This window comes from Castanea sativa, chromosome 4 (genome assembly GCF_040712315.1).
Source record: "Castanea sativa cultivar Marrone di Chiusa Pesio chromosome 4, ASM4071231v1".
Lineage (NCBI taxonomy): Eukaryota > Viridiplantae > Streptophyta > Magnoliopsida > Fagales > Fagaceae > Castanea > Castanea sativa.
In genome coordinates this window covers 37,010,914-37,016,985 of record NC_134016.1, presented here as the reverse complement: position 1 = coordinate 37,016,985, position 6,072 = coordinate 37,010,914, and positions in this window count along the sequence as shown.

The window sequence follows — 6,072 nt, the reverse complement described above, 5'->3', positions numbered from 1 at the left end:
AAGAACAGTAGCTTCAAATGTTAATTTCCCCAAAGTAGGAGGTCCGAGGACCCGGCATAACTAAGGTTCTGTTTAACAAATGACAAGACATCAATTTCCACAAGGTTTGTGGTCCGAGGACTGCACTTAACCAAGTTTCTGTTTGATTCTTAAGAACCGTAGCTTCAAATGTTAATTTCCCCAAAGTAGGAGGTCCGAGGACCCGGCATAACTAAGGTTCTGTTTAACAAATGACAAGACATCAATTTCCACAAGGTTTGTGGTCCGAGGACTGCACTTAACCAAGTTTCTGTTTGATTCTTAAGAACAGTAGCTTCAAATGTTAATTTCCCCAAAGTAGGAGGTCCGAGGACCCGGCATAACTAAGGTTCTCTGTTTAACAAATGACAAGACATCAATTTCCACAAGGTTTGTGGTCCGAGGACTGCACTTAACCAAGTTTCTGTTTGATTCTTAAGAACAGTAGCTTCAAATGTTAATTTCCCCAAAGTAGGAGGTCCGCGGACCCGGCATAACTAAGGTTCTGTTTAACAAATGACAAGACATCAATTTCCACAAGGTTTGTGGTCCGAGGACTGCACTTAACCAAGTTTCTGTTTGATTCTTAAGAACAGTAGCTTCAAATGTTAATTTCCCCAAAGTAGGAGGTCGGAGGACCAGGCATAACTAAGGTTCTGTTTAACAAATGACAAGACATCAATTTCCACAAGGTTTGTGGTCCGAGGACTGCACTTAACCAAGTTTCTGTTTGATTCTTAAGAACAGTAGCTTCAAATGTTAATTTCCCCAAAGTAGGAGGTCCGAGGACCCGGCATAACTAAGGTTCTGTTTAACAAATGACAAGACATCAATTTCCACAAGGTTTGTGGTCCGAGGACTGCACTTAACCAAGTTTCTGTTTGATTCTTAAGAACCGTAGCTTCAAATGTTAATATCCCCAAAGTAGGAGGTCGTAGGACCCGGCATAACTAAGGTTCTGTTTAACAAATGACAAGACATCAATTTCCACAAGGTTTGTGGTCCGAGGACTGCACTTAACCAAGTTTCTGTTTGATTCTTAAGAACCGTAGCTTCAAATGTTAATATCCCCAAAGTAGGAGGTCCGAGGACCCGGCATAACTAAGGTTCTGTTTAACAAATGACAAGACATCAATTTCCACAAGGTTTGTGGTCCGAGGACTGCACTTAACCAAGTTTCTGTTTGATTCTTAAGAACCGTAGCTTCAAATGTTAATATCCCCAAAGTAGGAGGTCAGAGGAGAAGGCATAACTAAGGTTCTGTTTAACAAATGACAAGACATCAATTTCCACAAGGTTTGTGGTCCGAGGACTGCACTTAACCAAGTTTCTGTTTGATTCTTAAGAACAGTAGCTTCAAATGTTAATTTCCCCAAAGTAGGAGGTCCGAGGACCCAGCATAACTAAGGTTCTGTTTAACAAATGACAAGACATCAATTTCTACAAGGTTTGTGGTCCGAGGACTGCACTTAACCAAGTTTTTGTTTGATTCTTAAGAACAGTAGCTTCAAATGTTAATTTCCCCAAAGTAGGAGGTCCGAGGACCCGGCATAACTAAGGTTCTGTTTAACAAATGACAAGACATCAATTTCCACAAGGTTTGTGGTCCGAGGACTGCACTTAACCAAGTTTCTGTTTGATTCTTAAGAACCGTAGCTTCAAATGTTAATTTCCCCAAAGTAGGAGGTCCTTGGAGGAGGCATAACTAAGGTTCTGTTTAACAAATGACAAGACATCAATTTCCACAAGGTTTGTGGTCCGAGGACTGCACTTAACCAAGTTTCTGTTTGATTCTTAAGAACAGTAGCTTCAAATGTTAATTTCCCCAAAGTAGGAGGTCCGAGGACCCGGCATAACTAAGGTTCTGTTTAACAAATGACAAGACATCAATTTCCACAAGGTTTGTGGTCCGAGGACTGCACTTAACCAAGTTTCTGTTTGATTCTTAAGAACAGTAGCTTCAAATGTTAATTTCCCCAAAGTAGGAGGTCCGAGGACCCGGCATAACGAAGGTTCTGTTTAACAAACGACAAGACATCAATTTCCATAAGGTTTGTGGTCCGAGGACTGCACTTAACCAAGTTTCTGTTTGATTCTTAAGAACAGTAGCTTCAAATGTTAATTTCCCCAAAGTAGGAGGTCCGAGGACCCGGCATAACTAAGGTTCTGTTTAACAAATGACAAGACATCAATTTCCACAAGGTTTGTGGTCGGAGGACTGCACTTAACCAAGTTTCTGTTTGATTCTTAAGAACAGTAGCTTCAAATGTTAATTTCCCCAAAGTAGGAGGTCCGAGGACCGGCATAACTAAGGTTCTGTTTAACAAATGACAAGACATCAATTTCCACAAGGTTTGTGGTCCGAGGACTGCACTTAACCAAGTTTCTGTTTGATTCTTAAGAACAGTAGCTTCAAATGTTAATTTCCCCAAAGTAGGAGGTCCGAGGACCCGGCATAACTAAGGTTCTGTTTAACAAATGACAAGACATCAATTTCCACAAGGTTTGTGGTCCGAGGACTGCACTTAACCAAGTTCCTGTTTGATTCTTAAGAACAGTAGCTTCAAATGTTAATTTCCCCAAAGTAGGAGGTCCGAGGACCCGGCATAACTAAGGTTCTGTTTAACAAATGACAAGACATCAATTTCCACAAGGTTTGTGGTCCGAGGACTGCACTTAACCAAGTTTCTGTTTGATTCTTAAGAACAGTAGCTTCAAATGTTAATTTCCCCAAAGTAGGAGGTCCGAGGACCCGGCATAACTAAGGTTCTGTTTAACAAATGACAAGACATCAATTTCCACAAGGTTTGTGGTCCGAGGACTGCACTTAACCAAGTTTCTGTTTGATTCTTAAGAACAGTAGCTTCAAATGTTAATTTCCCCAAAGTAGGAGGTCCGAGGACCCGGCATAACTAAGGTTCTGTTTAACAAATGACAATACATCAATTTCTACAAGGTTTGTGGTCCGAGGACTGCACTTAACCAAGTTTCTGTTTGATTCTTAAGAACAGTAGCTTCAAATGTTAATTTCCCCAAAGTAGGAGGTCCGAGGACCCGGCATAACTAAGGTTCTGTTTAACAAATGACAAGACATCAATTTCCACAAGGTTTGTGGTCCGAGGACTGCACTTAACCAAGTTTCTGTTTGATTCTTAAGAACAGTAGCTTCAAATGTTAATTTCCCCAAAGTAGGAGGTCCGAGGACCCGGCATAACTAAGGTTCTGTTTAACAAATGACAAGACATCAATTTCCACAAGGTTTGTGGTCCGAGGACTGCACTTAACCAAGTTTCTGTTTGATTCTTAAGAACGGTAGCTTCAAATGTTAATTTCCCCAAAGTAGGAGGTCCGAGGAACAGGCATAACTAAGGTTCTGTTTAACAAATGACAAGACATCAATTTCCACAAGGTTTGTGGTCCGAGGACTGCACTTAACCAAGTTTCTGTTTGATTCTTAAGAACCGTAGCTTCAAATGTTAATATCCCCAAAGTAGGAGGTCCGAGGACCCGGCATAACTAAGGTTCTGTTTAACAAATGACAAGACATCAATTTCCACAAGGTTTGTGGTCCGAGGACTGCACTTAACCAAGTTTCTGTTTGATTCTTAAGAACAGTAGCTTCAAATGTTAATTTCCCCAAAGTAGGAGGTGCTAGTTAACGGCATAACTAAGGTTCTTTTTAACAAATGACAAGACATCAATTTCCACAAGGTTTGTGGTCCGAGGACTGCACTTAACCAAGTTTCTGTTTGATTCTTAAGAACAGTAGCTTCAAATGTTAATTTCCCCAAAGTAGGAGGTCCGAGGACCAGGCATAACTAAGGTTCTGTTTAACAAATGACAAGACATCAATTTCCACAAGGTTTGTGGTCCGAGGACTGCACTTAACCAAGTTTCTGTTTGATTCTTAAGAACAGTAGCTTCAAATGTTAATTTCCCCAAAGTAGGAGGTCCGAGGACCCGGCATAACTAAGGTTCTATTTAACAAATGACAAGACATCAATTTCCACAAGGTTTGTGGTCCGAGGACTGCACTTAACCAAGTTTCTGTTTGATTCTTAAGAACAGTAGCTTCAAATGTTAATTTCCCCAAAGTAGGAGGTCCGAGGACCCGGCATAACTAAGGTTCTGTTTAACAAATGACAAGACATCAATTTCCACAAGGTTTGTGGTCCGAGGACTGCACTTAACCAAGTTTCTGTTTGATTCTTAAGAACAGTAGCTTCAAATGTTAATTTCCCCAAAGTAGGAGGTCCGAGGACCCGGCATAACTAAGGTTCTGTTTAACAAATGACAAGACATCAATTTCCACAAGGTTTGTGGTCCGAGGACTGCACTTAACCAAGTTTCTGTTTGATTCTTAAGAACGGTAGCTTCAAATGTTAATTTCCCCAAAGTAGGAGTTCCGAGGACCCGGCATAACTAAGGTTCTGTTTAACAAATGACAAGACATCAATTTCCACAAGGTTTGTGGTCCGAGGACTGCACTAAACCAAGTTTCTGTTTGATTCTTAAGAACGGTAGCTTCAAATGTTAATTTCCCCAAAGTAGGAGGTCCGAGGACCCGGCATAACTAAGGTTCTGTTTAACAAATGACAAGACATCAATTTTCACAAGGTTTGTGGTCCGAGGACTGCACTTAACCAAGTTTCTCTTTTTGATTCTTAAGAACTGTAGCTTCAAATGTTAATTTCCCCAAAGTAGGAGGTCCGAGGACCCGGCATAACTAAGGTTCTGTTTAACAAATGACAAGACATCAATTTCCACAAGGTTTGTGGTCCGAGGACTGCACTTAACCAAGTTTCTGTTTGATTCTTAAGAACAGTAGCTTCAAATGTTAATTTCCCCAAAGTAGGAGGTCCGAGGACCCGGCATAACTAAGGTTCTGTTTAACAAATGACAAGACATCAATTTCCACAAGGTTTGTGGTCCGAGGACTGCACTTAACCAAGTTTCTGTTTGATTCTTAAGAACCGTAGCTTCAAATGTTAATTTCCCCAAAGTAGGAGGTCCGAGGACCCGGCATAACTAAGGTTCTGTTTAACAAATGACAAGACATCAATTTCCACAAGGTTTGTGGTCCGAGGACTGCACTTAACCAAGTTTCTGTTTGATTCTTAAGAACGGTAGCTTCAAATGTTAATTTCCCCAAAGTAGGAGGTCCGAGGACCCGGCATAACTAAGGTTCTGTTTAACAAATGACAAGACATCAATTTCCACAAGGTTTGTGGTCCGAGGACTGCACTTAACCAAGTTTCTGTTTGATTCTTAAGAACGGTAGCTTCAAATGTTAATTTCCCCAAAGTAGGAGGTCCGAGGACCCGGCATAACTAAGGTTCTGTTTAACAAATGACAAGACATCAATTTCCACAAGGTTTGTGGTCCGAGGACTGCACTTAACCAAGTTTCTGTTTGATTCTTAAGAACGGTAGCTTCAAATGTTAATTTCCCCAAAGTAGGAGGTCCGAGGACCCGGCATAACTAAGGTTCTGTTTAACAAATGACAAGACATCAATTTCCACAAGGTTTGTGGTCCGAGGACTGCACTTAACCAAGTTTCTGTTTGATTCTTAAGAACGGTAGCTTCAAATGTTAATTTCCCCAAAGTAGGAGGTCCGAGGACCCGGCATAACTAAGGTTCTGTTTAACAAATGACAAGACATCAATTTCCACAAGGTTTGTGGTCCGAGGACTGCACTTAACCAAGTTTCTGTTTGATTCTTAAGAACAGTAGCTTCAAATGTTAATTTCCCCAAAGTAGGAGGTCCGAGGACCCGGCATAACTAAGGTTCTGTTTAACAAATGACAAGACATCAATTTCCACAAGGTTTGTGGTCCGAGGACTGCACTTAACCAAGTTTCTGTTTGATTCTTAAGAACCGTAGCTTCAAATGTTAATTTCCCCAAAGTAGGAGGTCCGAGGACCCGGCATAACTAAGGTTCTGTTTAACAAATGACAAGACATCAATTTCCACAAGGTTTGTGGTCCGAGGACTGCACTTAACCAAGTTTCTGTTTGATTCTTAAGAACAGTAGCTTCAAATGTTAATTTCC